This window comes from Rhinatrema bivittatum, chromosome 4 (genome assembly GCF_901001135.1).
Source record: "Rhinatrema bivittatum chromosome 4, aRhiBiv1.1, whole genome shotgun sequence".
Classification (NCBI taxonomy): domain Eukaryota; kingdom Metazoa; phylum Chordata; class Amphibia; order Gymnophiona; family Rhinatrematidae; genus Rhinatrema; species Rhinatrema bivittatum.
Window position 1 is genome coordinate 476801169 of NC_042618.1, and position 16326 is coordinate 476817494.

Consider the following 16326-nt stretch of genomic DNA (forward strand, 5'->3'; position numbering starts at 1 on the left):
TAAATCTTTTTTTATACGTGCCTACAAAATATATTTCCTTTATGGTATGCCCTCTGCACAAAATTTTGAGGGTTGCAGGCTTTTTTTTTTTTAACTCCCTATGCATTAGCTTAGTCTTACTGCAACGGGAGTCAACTCAGTATTTACCGCGGGTAAAGAAAACGTGAGCTAAACCTCCGTTTATTCATAGGGAGGTGGCCTGAGCGAGGCTGCGTGCAACCGCTGGGGGCCCCGGCATTCCTGCACTACTTCCGGGAGCCCACGCGCGCAGGTACTCTCGGAGTGGGCGGAGCCGCGCCGTGACGTCAGCGGGAAGCGGAAGCTGGTAACAGTGTAACCGGCCGCACAATAGGGCTGAGAGCGCCGGGGTTCGGAGCGGTGGCGGCCGGTGGCCGTCCCGGAGAGGGTGAGTGCGAGCCCCCTGGGCTGCTGACGTCGCGTGTCGCCTTTACACCCGGCCCCGCCCCCTGTTAGCAGTCAGCAGACGCGGTTTTATTACATTTAGAAAGCCCTTTCTGGCACGGAAGGTGAGCAGGCAGGTGGTAGGCGATACTTTGTTACTAGGCAACCTTACTTCTTTGAGGTAGGCCCTCCGAAGTTAGCCAACTGAGCGTCGGCGCAGCTGTGTGTGTGCGACAGAGCGAGACATAGGTAGCCCGTGTGAGGGGATGTGTGTGTGAGAGAGAAAGGGAGCTTGTGTGGGTGTGTATGCAAGAGAGAGGGCCCTGTATGAGGGGATGTGTGTGTGAGAGAGTGAGGGAGCCTGTATGAGGGTGTGTATGTGTATTAGAGAGAGGGAGCATGTGTGTGAGAGAGGGAGGGAGGGACAGAGGGAGCCTGTGTGAGGGTGTATGTGTGAGAGAGAAAGGGAGCTTGTGTGGGTGTGTATGCAAGAGAGAGGGCCCTGTATGAGGGGATGTGTGTGTGTGAGGGAGCCTGTATGAGGGTGTGTGTGTGTATGTGTATTAGAGAGAGGGAGCATGTGTGTGAGAGAGGGAGGGAGGGACAGAGGGAGCCTGTGTGAGGGTGTATGTGTGAGAGAGAAAGGGAGCTTGTGTGGGTGTGTATGCAGGAGAGAGGGCCCTGTATGAGGGGATGTGTGTGTATGAGGGGGTGTGTATGTGTATTAGAGAGAGGGAGCATGTGTGTGAGAGAGGGAGGGACAGAGGGAGCCCGTGTGAGGTTGTATGTGAGAGAGAAAGGGAGCTTGTGTGGGTGTGTATGCAAGAGAGAGGGCCCTGTATGAGGGGATGTGTGTGTGAGAGAGTGAGGGAGCCTGTATGAGGGTGTGTGTGTATGTGTATTAGAGAGAGGGAGCATGTGTGTGAGAGAGGGAGGGAGGGACAGAGGGAGCCTGTGTGAGGGTGTATGTGTGAGAGAGAAAGGGAGCTTGTGTGGGTGTGTATGCAAGAGAGAGGGCCCTGTATGAGGGGATGTGTGTGTATGAGGGGGTGTGTATGTGTATTAGAGAGAGGGAGCATGTGTGTGAGAGAGGGAGGGACATAGGTAGCCCGTGTGAGGGGATGTGTGTGTGAGAGAGAAAGGGAGCTTGTGTGGGTGTGTATGCAAGAGAGAGGGTCCTGTATGAGGGGATGTGTGTGTGCGAGAGAGTGAGGGAGCCTGTATGAAGGTGTGTATGTGTATTAGAGAGAGGGAGCATGTGTGTGAGAGAGGGAGGGACAGAGGGAGCCCGTGTGAGGGTGTATGTGTGAGAGAGAAAGGGAGCTTGTGTGGGTGTGTATGCAGGAGAGAGGGCCCTGTATGAGGGGATGTGAGAGTGAGGGAGCCTGTATGAGAATGTGTGTATGTGTATTAGAGAGAGGGAGCATGTTTGTGAGAGAGGGAGGGACAGAGGGAGCCCGTGTGAGGGTGTATGTGTGAGAGAGAAAGGGAGCTTGTGTGGGTGTGTATGCAAGAGAGAGAGAGGGCCCTGTGTGAGGGGATGTGTGTGTGCGAGAGAGTGAGAGAGCCTGTATGAAGGTGTGTGTATGTGTATTAGAGAGAGGGAGCCTGTGTGAGGGGCAGTACTGCGAATGGCATCAAACTCTGGGACTGGCGATAGAGTGGAAAGGGTTGAGCCTAGAGGTGGAGGGGAGAGATACTGGCAAGTGGAGGAGTTGGGGCCTGAGAGGGCAAAGTGGCCAGGGGAGTAGGGAGAGCGAGTGGAAGGGAGCCTCTTACAGTGAATTTCTAGGGAAATTCTGCTCAAAATATTTAAAACTCTGCATCTTTAAGGAATAACTTTTATCTGTATTAATTTAAAATGCAATTATTTAGACTGTCATGTAAATTGTGTTATTTTGACCAATATAAAGTTTGCAGAATTTCAAGTGTTTGTGTGCAGAATTTTAATTTTTTTTTTTTGTGCAGAATTCCCCCCAGGAGTAATCTAGGGTTAAGCTAGCCGGATAACTAGCTTCCCCCAGTTACACCACATCCACTTACTACTTAAAGGCCTGATAAATAGTTATCCAGTCAAGTGATGGCTGAATATTAGAATGCTGACATTTAGCTGGATAGGTGCTGCTGAATTCGGGGCCCTTCCATATTATCACTGGGTCACTGCAGAATCGATGAGGGGCATAAGCTAGTCCCAAATGTACTAAGTCCGTCCAATAAAAAGATCTCAACTACAAATTGTTTGACTTTTATTTCTACAGATCTGGGTAGACTGATAACAGCAACTGCGCAGCTTTATTTGAAATACATCTATAACTTTATGCAAATGTTCCTTGAAATTAGGGTTTTGCCATTTTAGAATATATTCTTGTAAGTTTTGGATTCCAAGCTTAGAGAGCCCCGGTTCAACTGTATCCTCTGTTTGTCTGGCCTGATCACGCCACCTGAGAGGCCCAAAGCTCGTACGCTTTAAAAAAAAAATTTTTTTTTAGGGTTAATAGGGTAGTGGTTAGAGGTCAGTGTTCTGAAGCTGAGCATCCCTTAACCTCCCTGCATACAGACTGAGCTTGTGAGTACGTTGAGGTTGGGGGTACTGTAAGTATGTGAAATGTGCTTATCAGGCACACTGTGGCTATACAGAAAATTGTTTAAACCAGTTGTACAGTAGATGATTTCCCTACCCCAAAGAGCTCACTGTGCAGTAATGGTCAAAAAAGCAAGTAGAATGCTAGGGATTATTAGGAAAGGAATGGAGAATAAAACAGAGACTATCACAATGCCTCTGTATCGCTCCATGGTGCGACCTCACTTTGAGTACTGTGTGCAGTTCTGGTCACCACATCTCAAGAAAGATATAGCAGAATTAGAAAAGGTACAGAGAAGGGCGACCAAGATGATAAAGGGGATGGAACAGCTCCCTTATGAGGAAAGGCTGAAGAGGTTAGGGCTGTTCAGCTTGGAGAAGAGACGGCTGAGGGGGGATATGATAGAGGTCTGTAAAATCATGAGTAGTGTGGAATAGGTAAATGCAAATCAGTTGCTTATTCTTTCAAAAAATACAAAGACACTTCATGACGTTAAGTATCGCATTTAAAATAAGTCAGAGAAAATACATTTTCACTCAACGCCCAATTAAGCTTTGAAACTAATTACTGGAGAATGTGGTAAACACAGTTAACATAGCTGGGTTTGGACAAGCTCCTGGAGTCCATAAACTTATTAACCAGATAGACTTGAAGAAAAAGTTATCCCTGGGATAAACAGCTTGGAATCTACTGTTTGGGATATTCCAGGCATTTGTGACCTGGCTCGGCCACTGTTTAGAAAGAGGATACTGGGCTTGATGGATGCTTGGTCTGACCCAGAATAGCATTTCCTGTTTGTTCTCTTAAGTGAGATATGCAAGAGGCATGAGGATGGTAGTGTTGCAAGCATTGGTTTAGTGGTAGTTAGCAGGTCTGGGTCTGAACTTTCGTATATATGCAGATGACATACAGTTCTTCATTCTGGTAACCAACTCTCTATCTACCACACTCAAATATCTGGAAATTTATCTCTACGCCATACAAATATGACTGCTCTAGAACAGGTTCTTTGAAAATCTCTAAAACTGAAATCATTTTGCCATGAAGAAATACAGACCAGTTTCCGTAGTTTGAGTTCGCAGGGCAGAAAATTAAAATCTCAGCTTGTGTACATGGCCTCAGCGTGCTTACGTGATCCCCAGGTATTCATGAAAGCACACATACAGAACCAAATGAAATCTGGATATTTTAAACTCCATATTGGAACCTGATGATTTTATGTTGGTCCTTTTAGAGGATGATATTTTCTGGAATTGACTGTCCCGGCTCCTTGCTACTGGGGCTCCCTGATAGCTCTCTGAAGGCAATTCAGTTACTGCAGAATTTTGCTGCATACGTGCTGACTGCTCACTGAACTTGTGATCATATCACTCCAGTCTTATCATTATATTGGCTACCGGTCAAAGAGAGAACCAAACTTGTAAGAAAATAGGATAAAACATAAGCATTGGCAAGTTAAGTGTAAAACATTGTTCCCTATACGTACAAGGACCAGTCCAGAGAAGTGGGTTGTGTATCCCTACCAGCAGGTGGAGTCGGAGAACATTAGAACTTTGGGCACTGCTACATAAGGAGAGGGCCACCTGCAGTCCCTCAGTATTTCTCTGACTCCAGCAGCTGGAAGACAGGCACCTGCAGTCTTAGTTAATTTTTCAGTTTAGTTAGATTTTTTTCTCCGGGTTTTTTTCTTCAGGATTGCTTCCTGAGGTGTTAGGCACCTTTGTGGGCCATCCCTCCATCGAAGCCGGACGTCCGGGGGGGTTGGTTACTTCCGTCTGGGTTTCATCCGTCACCACTCGGAGTGTGAAGACCAGGGGCTCCTGGTTACTCACCTCCGTGGCTGCTCTCCCAAAGCTGCTCCTTCGACCCTCTCTGCTCTACCGGACTCAGTAAAGTTTAAAAAAAAAAAAAAAAAAGTAAAACTGAGTGAGACTTCCTCTGTGGTTTCGAGCTGAGGTAAGGAGTGGGGTCGGTACAGCCAGCCTTGCAGGCACTCCGGGGTATTTGGCAACCCTTCGGCCCCCTTTCCCTCTACTCCCGGGGCTCCGGGTTGCTCTGAAGGGATGCGGTAAGTGTTTTCTTCGCCGGCCAGTTTTTGGCGCGGCTCGGCAGCGCAACCCGTTGCAACGGGTCTGTTGGCATTTTTTTCTCCCACCTCAGTTTCGGTGCGCATTTTTTTCTTCAGCTTCGGTGGGGGAGGTTATCACAGCCTTGCTCCTTCCCGATATCGGACCGCCGGCAGCGTGCCATTTTTTTCTATCTTTTCCATTCCTCCCCTCAGCTCCTGGGCCGCGTGGCTGCGCGGTTTTTTTTTCCTTCAAGGGGCCCTCGCTTTCTCTCCGCGCTCTGTCAGGCGTGTGGGCGCGAAGGCAGAATTTAGTTTTGTTCTTTCCCTCCCTTATCCTTCCTAGGGATGGAGAGTTCGTCGGGCCCTGAGCCTTTCCCCCGGGACGGGGGGGGGGGGTCTTCATGCAGAGGCTCAAGGGAGGAGGGATCCCCTCCAGTCTTAGCCCTTGTGGCGGAGGACAGTGCTGGGGGACTGGGTGAACCGGCTCCTCAGGATCCCATTCCGGCAGAAGGAGACCCGGAGGGGTTTTCGCCGGAGTTTGTCTTGTTAATGCACCAGGCTTTCCTGGCCAGAAAGCAGGCGGGCTTCAGGAGGCAAATTCAGTCAGTGGGTGTTTCCGTTCAGTCAGTGGGGACCGTTCTAGAAGGGTCGACTCGAGGACCAGCAGGCCCGCGGGGGAAGTGATGGTCCCCAGGGGCTGCAGACCCCTCCCCCACCCTCCGGAGTTCTGGATCTGGGTTCGGCTCAGGTTCCGGATTTGGTTCCTGATCTTGGGGACCCTGATCAAGATGCTGCAGATGATGATGATTTGCCACCCACAGAAGGGGATGATCCCAGCGTGGTCTGCCTTTTTAAGCGGGAGGAACTACGACCCCTTATTCCCCAGGTGTTGGAAGTTCTGGGGCTTAGGATCTCTCAGGAAGAATCAGATAGTGATGGGGTTAATCCAGTTCTTGACGGAATACGGGGTCCCACTTCATCCTTTCCACTGCCTAAAAAGGTTCGCAAGCTGGTGACCCGCGAGTGGGACGCTCCGGATGCGGGGCTCAAGGTGGGCAGAGCTATGGCCAAGCTCTATCCTCTTTCAACGGATGTCTTGGATCTTCTGAAAATTCCGAAGGTGGATGCGGCGGTTTCGGCCGTGACAAAGAAGACCACTATTCCGGTAGCGGGTGCTGCTGTTTTAAAGGATATGCAGGACTGTAAGCCGGAGATCCAATTGAAGCGAGTCTTTGAAGTGGCTGCATTGAGTCTTCGGGCCACGATCTGCGCCAGCCTCATGCAGAGGGCGTGTTTGTGCTGGGTTCAGGCCTCTAACACCACTACAGGAGCTGGCAGTGGTGCCGCCTTGGAGGGCGCTCGTTTGGAGGCGGGCATCGCATATGTAGCAGATGCACTTTACGACCTAGTGCGAAATTCAGCGCGCAGCATGGTTTCTGTAGTGGCTGCACGCCGACTGCTGTGGCTGTGCAATTGGTCAGCGGATTTGTCTTCAAAATCTCAGCTGTGTAACCTCCCGTTTTAAGGGTAAGCTCCTGTTCGGTGAGGAACTGGAACAGTTGATAAAGCTACTCGGAGAATCTAAGGGGCATAAGTTGTCGGAAGATAAAAGGCCCACCAGAAAGGTGTTTCCTTCGTGGCCACGTTTTTGGGATTCACGCCGATTTCGTTCCGGCAGGTATTCCTCGCCTTCCGCGTCTAAGCAGACCTCAGGACAGCAACAGTCCTTTCAAGGGGGTCGTCGTCCCGGCCTGGATTCTGGACACCTCAGGACAGGAGGTAGTAAACCCTCCCAATGAAGCCACGAGTCCCCATTCCGTCGTCTAAGCTGTCGGGGGAAGATTCTCCAGCTTTTTCATGGAATGGGCAAGGATCACCTCAGACCGTTGGGTCCTGGAGGTGATCAGAGAAGGCTACGCTCTAGAGTTTTCATGTCCCATGCAAGAGGTGTTCGTGGAGTCCTGCGTGGCCTCATGCAGCAAGCAGTACGGGAGACCCTGCAACGCCAGATCCAGCTATAGGCCTTTGTCCCGGTTCCGGAGGCAGAAGAGAGTCGGGGACGTTACTCGGTTTACTTTGTGGTTCCCAAAAAGGAGGGTATGTTTCATCCCATCCTAGACCTACAGAAGATGAACCGTTGTCTCTGAATCTCTCGTTTTCGCATGGAAACCCTGTGGACGGTACTGGCTGCTGTACGGACGGGGGAGTTACTTGTGTCCCTGGATCTTATGAAAGCTTATCTGCATATTCCGATACGGCTATGTCACCAGAGGTTTCTACGCTTCAAGGTCTTGGGACAACACTTCCAGTTTCAGGCCCTTCCATTTGGTCTGGGGATGGCTCCTCGAACTTTCACCAAAGTCATGGTGGTGGTAGCAGCCTTCCTTCGCAAGCAGGGGATCCTGGTCCGTCCATACCTGGGCGACTGGCTGATTCACGCCAAGACTAGGGAGGACTGCAAAAGATTGGTTCGCATGGTGATGTTCACCTTGAGATTGCTCGGATGGGTCATCAATCTTCAGAAGAGTCACCTGGAACCCACCCAAGAGCTGACCTACTTGGGAGCCCGTTTCGATACCTTGCGAGGCAGAGTCTTTCTGGCGTCGGACCAGGTAGCCAGGTTGCAGAGCCAGATACAGGCACTTCTTCTCAGACAAACACCCACTGTGTGGCATAATCTGCAAGTGCTGGGATCCATGGCGTCCACCTTAGACTTGGTTCTGTGGGCGTTTGCCCACTTACGTCCGCTACAGCGTGCGCTGTTGTCATGGTGGAGTCCGGTGTCGGAGTAGTTCCACTTACCCTTGTCTCTGCTTCCAGAGTCCAAAGCCAGTCTCTCATGGTGGCTTTCGCACGACAATCTGGAGAAGGGGGTGGATTTGAACCCACCGAGTTGGCTGATAGTCTCCACCGATGCGAATCTGTCAGGTTGGGGAGCTGTGTGCGACACCAGATCCGCCCAAGGGCTTTGGTCTCCAACAGAGGGCTTGTGGTCCATCAGTCATCTCGAGACGAGCGGTACATCTTGCCCTATAAGCGTTTCTACCCTGGATTCAGGGACGCATAGTTCGAGTGTTCTCCGACAATGCGACGATAGTGGCCTTCATCAACTGACAGGGCGGGACGAAAAGTCCCGCGGTGGCGCTCAAAGCACGTCTTCTGTTCGCTTGAGCGGAGCGACATCTCAGGGGAATTGCTGCGTTGCATGTCGCAGGCGTGAACAACGTGCAGGTGGATTTTCTCAGCAGGCGACAACTCGACCTGGGAGAGTGGGAACTGTCTCCCGAAGCATGGAACCGCATTTGTGCCAGATGGGGGGGGGGGGGGTCCCACAGTTGGATCTGATGGCAACGCGGGAGAATGCGAAGACAGAACGCTTCTCCAGCCGTCAAAGAACAAGGCTCAGTCGGTCTCGACGCTCTGGTGTGCCCCTGGCCAACGGGGGTTCTGTTGTATGCCTTTCCTGCTTGGCCTCTCATCGGTCGGCTTCTCTGTCGCATAGAATTCCACCCCGGAAGGGTGGTGCTGGTGGCTCCAGAGTGGCCATGTCATCCATGGTTTGCGGATCAGATTCGCTTGACTTTAGAGGGTCATTTGCAGCTGGCTCATCTACCGCATCTACTTCGTCAAGGTCCCATCTTTTCGGATCGGGAGGATCGCTTCTCTCTCGCAGCTTGGCTTTTGAGAGGCGACGTTTAGAATTGAGTGGTTATTCTGAATAAGTTATTTCCACTCTATTGCAGGCAAGACGTCCATCCACTTCCCTGGCTTATGTGAGTGTATGGAGGCTCTTTGAGACCTGGTGTCATCAGCACTCTTGCGATCCTTTAACGGTCGAGGTCTCTCTGGTACTGGATTTTCTGCAACAGGGGCTCAAGAAGGGTTTGGCGTTCAATTCTCTTCGGGTCCAGGTATCTGCCTTGGGAGCCTTGCGGGGAAAGTTTGCCGGTGGTTCGCTTATAGCACACCCTGACATTGTTCGATTTCTCAAGGGGGTCAAACATTTACGACTTCCCGTCCATGCGGTGTGTCCAGATTGGAGTTTAAATCTTGTATTGCGTGTGCTCTGTGGCACTCCTTTCGAACATCTATGCACCGCTTCCCTGAAAGATCTAACCTTGAAGATGGTGTTCTTGGTGGCCATTTGCTTGGCGCGTCGGATTTCTGACTTGTAGGCCCTGTCATGCCGTGACCCTTTTTTGCGGATTCACAACGATAGGGTGACGTTACGCACGGTTCCTTCCTTTGTTCCTAAGGTGGTTTCGGCTTTTCATGTTAATCAGACAGTGGAGTTTCCAGCGTTCCCGCAGGGTTCCAAGGGGTCACCTCAGGACAAGGATCTTCTTCTTTTGGATGTGCATCGGGTCTTATTGCTTTATCTAAAGGTTACCAATGACTTCAGATGCTCCGATCATTTGTTCATTCTTTTCGGGGGTGCAAAGAAAGGGGACAAGGCGTCTAAAGCGACCATTTCTCGATGGATTAAAGAGACTATTACTTCAGCATGCTTTGTCCGTGGCCGCCAAGTGCCTTTGGGTCTCCGAGCTCATTCCACCAGGGCTCAGGCTACTTCCTGGGTGGAGTATCAGTTGCTATCACCTCAGGAGATCTGCTGGGTGGCAGTGTGGTCCTCTTTGCACACATTTACTAAGCATTATCGCTTGGATGTTAAGGCCTCTGATGAGGCGTCCTTCGGTGCAAGTGTTCTACGTGCGGGTCTTTCGGGTTCCCGCCCAGTGTAGGGTGGTTTGGGTACATCCCACTTCTCTGGATTGATCCTTGTACGTATAGGGAAAAAAAAATTGGTTATTACCTGCTAATTTTCATTCCTATAGTACCAAGGATCAGTCCAGAGGCCCACCCTTTACTTCAGTTACCGAAAGACTGTGTTGGCTACAATTTGCCTAGTTTTTCATAGAGCTCCTTTTTTCTAGATTACGATTGTTGGAGCAGTTTTTTCCTAACGGTTTATTTACTCATGGTTCCTTGGGGCGAAGTGGGGGACAGTGGTTTTTGGTCGCCCCTTTACCCATTAGTATTGGTTGTTTGGCTTGGGTACAGGTCAATACTGAGGGACTGCAGGTGGCACTCTCGTTATGTAGCAGTGCCCAAAGTTCTAATTGTTCTCTGACTCCACCTGCTGGTAGGGATACACAACCCACTTCTCTGGACTGATCCTTGGTACTATAGGCACGAAAATTAGCAGGTAAGAACCAATTTTCTTATAAGACAGGCGAAGAGAGAATTTGAAATGAAGTTGACCATAGAGGCAAAAACTCATAATAAAAACTTTTTAAAATATATCCGAAGCAAGAAACCTGTGAGGGAGTCAGTTGGACCATTAGATGACCAAGGGGTTAAAGGGGCTCTTAGGGAAGATAAGGCCATTGCAGAAAGACTAAATGAATTCTTTGCTTCCGTGTTTACTAATGAGGATGTTGGGGAGATACCAGTTCTGGAGATGGTTTTCAGGGGTGATGAGTCAGACAAACTGAACAAAATCACTGTGAACCTGGAAGATATAGTAGGCAAGATTGACAAATTAAAGAGTAGAAAATCACCTGGACCGGATGGTATGCATCCTAGGGTTCTGAAGGAACTAAAAAATGAAATTTCTGATCAGTTAAAATTTGTAACCTGCATTAAAATCATCCTTTGTACCTGAAGACTGGAGGGTGGCCAATGTAAACCCAATATTTAAAAAAGGCTCCAGGGGCGATCCGGGTAACTATAGACCAGTGAGCCTGACTTCAGTGCCAGGAAAAATAGTGGAAACTATTCTCAAGATCAAAATCGTAGAGCATAGAGAAAGACATGGTTTAATGGGACACAGTCAACATGGATTTACCCAAGGGAAGTCTTGCCTCACAAATCTGCTTCATTTGATCCAGGGCTTAATTTGCGGGGGAACGGAGCAGAGCAGCTCCAGCCCCTTCCCCCTCCAGGCAGCGTGCATGAAAGAGAAGGGGCTGAAGCCTGAAGTGCAATATCGGCACGGGGAAAGCGGACGCTCTCCTAACACGAGTCAGTCCACCTTTCTGGGGCACCCAAGTAAATATTTAAATGGACCGCCATGGTAAAAAGGAGGCGCCGGGGAGCCTGTGCGCCCAGGATGTGGCTGTCAGCGGGTTAGGAAAGCAGAGGCTTGTTAACTGAGCAGCCCTTTTCCTAACCTCTCCGCTGGTTCTCCATTCTTCTTCCTCTGACTTAACATCACCACCATATTAAGTTGCAGGAATGACAGGAAAGCAGTATTTTCTGCTTTTCTGGGCTGCTCAAAAACTATTGCCTGCTCTGGACAAGCATTAATTTCTGAGGGTAAAAATGTGTGCCTCGGGTGCACGTTTTTTTAATCATTGGGGGAAATAGCTAATAGCCTCGTTTACGTGCATTTACATGCGTCGAGCGCTATTAGCTTCGCAGGGGGTTGGTAATCCCCTTATAGCATAAGGGGTTGTGGACATGTGTCCAACCACGGGTAAACCAGTGCACAGCGACTCTGCTCCCTACCCAGCCCCTTCTCTCTTGTTCCCCTCCCCCCTACCTCTCCTCCTGTATTGCAGGGAACAGAAGGGGAAGGGGCGATACTGAAGCAGGCACTGCAGAGCAATGAACAGACACAAAAAAAAGGTTTGACTTAGCGCGAGTCTGAAAGTGGTGAGCAGCAATGCCAGTTGTCAAGGCTGCCGCCCTGGCCTCGATGAATGACGCTAATGCTCACAACTTTCAAGCTCGTGCTAATTCAAACCCTTTTTGTGTCCATTAGCGAGGGCTTAATTTCTGGCAGAACAACCCAGGATGGCGTAGTACCACCTTTTCTCTGGGACCTAAGGAAGCAGAGCCGGCAGCGTCTGTCCGTTCTGGCTCCCTGGGGAAGCAGTACTTGCAGGGATCGCTTGTGACCTCCTGACCCTTGCAGGAAGCAGAGCCGGCAGTGTCTGTCCGATCTGGCCCCCTGGGGAAGCAGTACTTGCAGGGATCACTTGTGGCCTCCTGACCCTTGCAGGAAGCAGAGCCGGCAGTGTCTGTCCGTTCTGGCTCCCTGGGGAAGCAGTACTTGCAGGGATCCCCTGTGACCTCCTGACCCTTGCAGGAAGCAGAGCCGGCAGTGTCTGTCCGTTCTGGCTCCCTGGGGAAGCAGCACTTGCAGGGATCACTTGTGGCCTCCTGGCCCTTGCAGGAAGCAGAGCCGGCAGTGTCTGTCCGTTCTGGCTCCCTGGGGAAGCAGCACTTGCAGGGATCGCTTGTGGCCTCCTGGCCCTTGCAGGAAGCAGAGCCGGCAGTGTCTGTCCGTTCTGGCTCCCTGGGGAAGCAGCACTTGCAGGGATCGCTTGTGGCCTCCTGGCCCTTGCAGGAAGCAGAGCCGGCAGTGTCTGTCCGTTCTGGCTCCCTGGGGAAGCAGTACTTGCAGGGATCGCTTGTGACCTCCTGACCCTTGCAGGAAGCAGAGCCGGCAGTGTCTGTCCGTTCTGGCCCCCTGGGGAAGCAGTACTTGCAGGGATCACTTGTGGCCTCCTGACCCTTGCAGGAAGCAGAGCCGGCAGTGTCTGTCCGTTCTGGCTCCCTGGGGAAGCAGGTACTTGCAGGGATCACTTGTGGCCTCCTGACCCTTGCAGGAAGCAGAGCCGGCAGTGTCTGTCCGTTCTGGCTCCCTGGGGAAGCAGCACTTGCAGGGATCACTTGTGGCCTCCTGGCCCTTGCAGGAAGCAGAGCCGGCAGTGTCTGTCCGTTCTGGCTCCCTGGGGAAGCAGTACTTGCAGGGATCACTTGTGACCTCCTGACCCTTGCAGGAAGCAGAGCCGGCAGTGTCTGTCCGTTCTGGCCCCCTGGGGAAGCAGTACTTGCAGGGATCACTTGTGGCCTCCTGACCCTTGCAGGAAGCAGAGCCGGCAGTGTCTGTCCGTTCTGGCTCCCTGGGGAAGCAGTACTTGCAGGGATCACTTGTGGCCTCCTGACCCTTGCAGGAAGCAGAGCCGGCAGTGTCTGTCCGTTCTGGCTCCCTGGGGAAGCAGCACTTGCAGGGATCACTTGTGGCATCCTGACCCTTGCAGGAAGCAGAGCCGGCAGTGTCTGTCCGTTCTGGCTCCCTGGGGAAGCAGTACTTGCAGGGATCCCCTGTGACCTCCTGACCCTTGCAGGAAGCAGAGCTGCTCACCCTGAGACAAGGGGCAGCCACATGGCTTTCATTCGGTTGTGTGTGTGTGTGTGTGTGTGTTTGTGTATGAGAGTTCACACCTGGCCCTGGCCCCGCCCCTTTGCACAGGTGAAACCTGGCCCCGCCCACCTCACCCCCTCCACAGTTCCACTTCCTTTCTGTCTACAAATTAAGCCCTGAGTTGAACAACAATACAGGTGCACCATGGGCAGGATCAGCAGTAAGAAATACAAAAGAACTTAGAGGTAATTACTACAACTTAGTTTTTATTCTTTTAAGAATGGTATCCGATTTTTAAGTGAGCACTCGAATTCACCTCATCTACCTTTCCACCTCTCTACCCGTGATCTTATATTCTCCTTATTCTTTCTGAAAGGATTCATTTTTCAAAACTTCTTTATTTCTTTAACAATGGCCTTTTTTTTTTCTTTGTTTGTTTTATCTTTATGTGAATTTATGAATCGCCTAAAACGGTACTCTCCGCGATGCACAGATAAAACAGGCATAAAATATAAGTTACAATCACAAAAAAACCCCCCCAGATACTGAACAGCAACCCCCGCAACGATTCAGACGTTTCTGAGAAGTTCCGTAGAGCCGAGTGAGGTTGCACTGCACTTATTTCGATTGATCCCCTGATTAAGGCATTCGTGGATGCCAAAACGTTGTCGGTGTTGGGTTAAGTGTTCAGAGCCCTCCTTTGTGGAATGAGCGGTTTCAACTTACAAGATAAGTTTAAAAAAAAAAGCTATTTTTAAAGAAATAGGCTTTCAAAAACGTAATCCTTTGAGAAAGAACGAGGACGTCAGATCGAGGACGTGAATTTGAGGGCTGACGGGGTGGTGCTGCTTGACGCCCATGGGCGTCAAGCAGCCTGGGCTTTAGGGCTTTTCTTTTCCTGAGCTTGACGCCCATGGGCGTCAAGCTCGGGAAAAGAAAGCCCTAAAGCCCCGGCTGTTTCAGCAGACCCTTAGGATGAGTGGCTGGTGTTTCGTGTGCTGCTCGCGCAGGAATATTGTGGTTAATTCCCGGCATGTCTGCTGCAGCTGCATGATTTGTGCACGTTTTATTGTAAGCCGCCGCAATCTCTGAAGTGTGCGGTCTATAAATCATGTTAAGTAACCTCGTGGAAGAAAGGTTGTTTAGGGAGACCTTGAAAGTGCAGGAAGGGGGTAGTGAGGGAACAGCAAGGGAAAAAGGCTTTAAGGCAGAAGGGAGCGAATCCTCTTCCATTTCCCCAGTAAAGCAATAAACTATTTCCTAGCGTGTAGCGGATGGACTCAGGACCAAGGGGTATAGTGTGCTCCTGATAGCAGTTGGAGACGGAGTCAGATTTCAGTCTGACGTCAGCCCCTAGTACATATACCCTTGCACGAGGCTTTGCTCTCCAGTTTTTTCCGTCTCCATAGCAGTTCGGGACTTCACACACGCTTGCACAGCGTTAGAAAACCAAACTCCAAATTTAAAGAAGGAACAAAGAAAACCTTACCTCCAAAACGAGCCCCGTTCTCCTGCGGTGATACCTAAGGGTCCCTCCCCAAGTAGAGATTTCCTGAGGTGATTTCCGAGATCCCTCAGAAGTAAAGCCTCGGTCCTGGCGTGGACTTAGCCCCCGGGAAAGGGAGCGACTGAGAGGCAGTGGGTGCAGAACCGAGCGCGGCAGTGAAGGTAATTCCCTCTCCCCCCCGCAGCTGGAGACTGCCCGGCAGAGGACCAGGAAGCGCCGAGACAAGGTAAGGTAGAAAACTTTCTCTTAAGTCTCCAGTCTCCGAGGCTCGGACAGCCGCACAGTTCGTCCCTCCGGTGTTTGTACAATCGGTTTGAGCAGCCCCGTCTGGGCTAGACCCCGATCCGGCAAGAGGGTCCTCCCACAACTGAACCGTGCGCACAGCGGCCAGCCGGGTGCAGAAAGTACTTGTGCGCACAGCGGTGCGTGCATCGGGGCCGGGCGCACAGCATCGCACTCAAGGGTGCCGGGCGCACAACTAGGCCCACGCGCACAGCCACGCTCGCATATTCCGCTCCTACGCGCACAACGTAGGCGCACCCGGAGCGCATAGCCAGGCCTCCCGGCACCCGCACCTGTACAGGATACACACGCAAATCATGGCACCGCCGTCCCAAGACACCTAAGGTCAAGCCCTCTGTCCGGCATGCCACCTGAGAGCGGTGCAGCCCGAGATGACTTCCGCCCTGTGCTTGCTATGCTAAGAAGCTCGGGGGAACCGAGACAAGGTCCCCCTCAGCCTGTAGAGGACTCCGGATCCAACAGCGAGACTACCCCGGACCTCTCTATTCCCGATTCAGCCCTCCACAGTGGGGGCCCTTGGGGAGCGCCGTCAGAACCAATGCGGTCCTAGGCAACTTCTCCTGGGATGTAGGATGTAGGATTTGCTGAGCTGCAATCCTACATCCATGCACAGCAGGACCACCAGCGGCATAACCACAACCCCTGCCAGTGGTCCAGAACCTCCCAGGCCCCTCCCGGCCTCCACCAGATGAGCCTCCCCTGGACAAATACCTCCCTTCAGGGGACACGGAGGAGGAATCAGAACCCCTGGAAGAGGGGGAAATCCCTCCAGGAACGGAATCGTATCGAACCATGATGTGCTTCTTTCCAAAAGACGAATTATCAGATCTTGTAGCCAAGAGTCTGAAGGCATTGGTCATCCCAGACACATGCAACACAGAGTCCAAGGCGAGCCCCTTCCTGGCCGGGCTCCGCCAGACCTCAAGTCATTTTCCTATACTACAGGCCGTACAACAACTGATCGACCTGGAATGGGACGCTCCAGAGGCCACCTTTAAGGGAGGGCAAGCCCTAGAAGCTCTCTACCCCTTGGACCTTGCAACGAAGGAACTCCTGAGGTTTCCCAAGGTCGACGTCCTGGTCTGCGCCACCACAAAACGCATTACCATACCAGTCGAGGGAGGAGCTTCATTCAAGGATGCCAATGACAGACAGCAGGAATCCATCCTCAAGCAGTCTTACGATGTATCAGCTATGACCTTACAGATCGCAGCCTGCTGCGCCGTGGTATCACGCGCCTGCCTGGCTATGGCCAGGGATGCAACTACGCCAATCGAGGCATTAGATCCGGCAATATCATTCCTCACGG

At 51.5% G+C, this 16326-nt stretch overlaps 1 protein-coding gene across 3 annotated transcripts in view; it reads left to right on the top strand.

Annotated features, from left to right (window-relative positions):
- Positions 1-245: 245 nt before the first annotated feature.
- The window catches only part of PARP11 (poly(ADP-ribose) polymerase family member 11), a 71573-nt gene continuing 55492 nt past the window's right edge, over positions 246-16326 (top strand). For 2 of the 3 annotated variants that reach the window (XM_029597313.1, XM_029597311.1), the window contains exon 1: positions 266-406. The gene's annotated coding sequence lies outside the window, so the exon portion shown is untranslated. Of the gene's footprint in view, positions 407-16326 lie in introns of all 3 variants that reach the window. The other variant, XM_029597314.1, reaches the window with a different exon arrangement.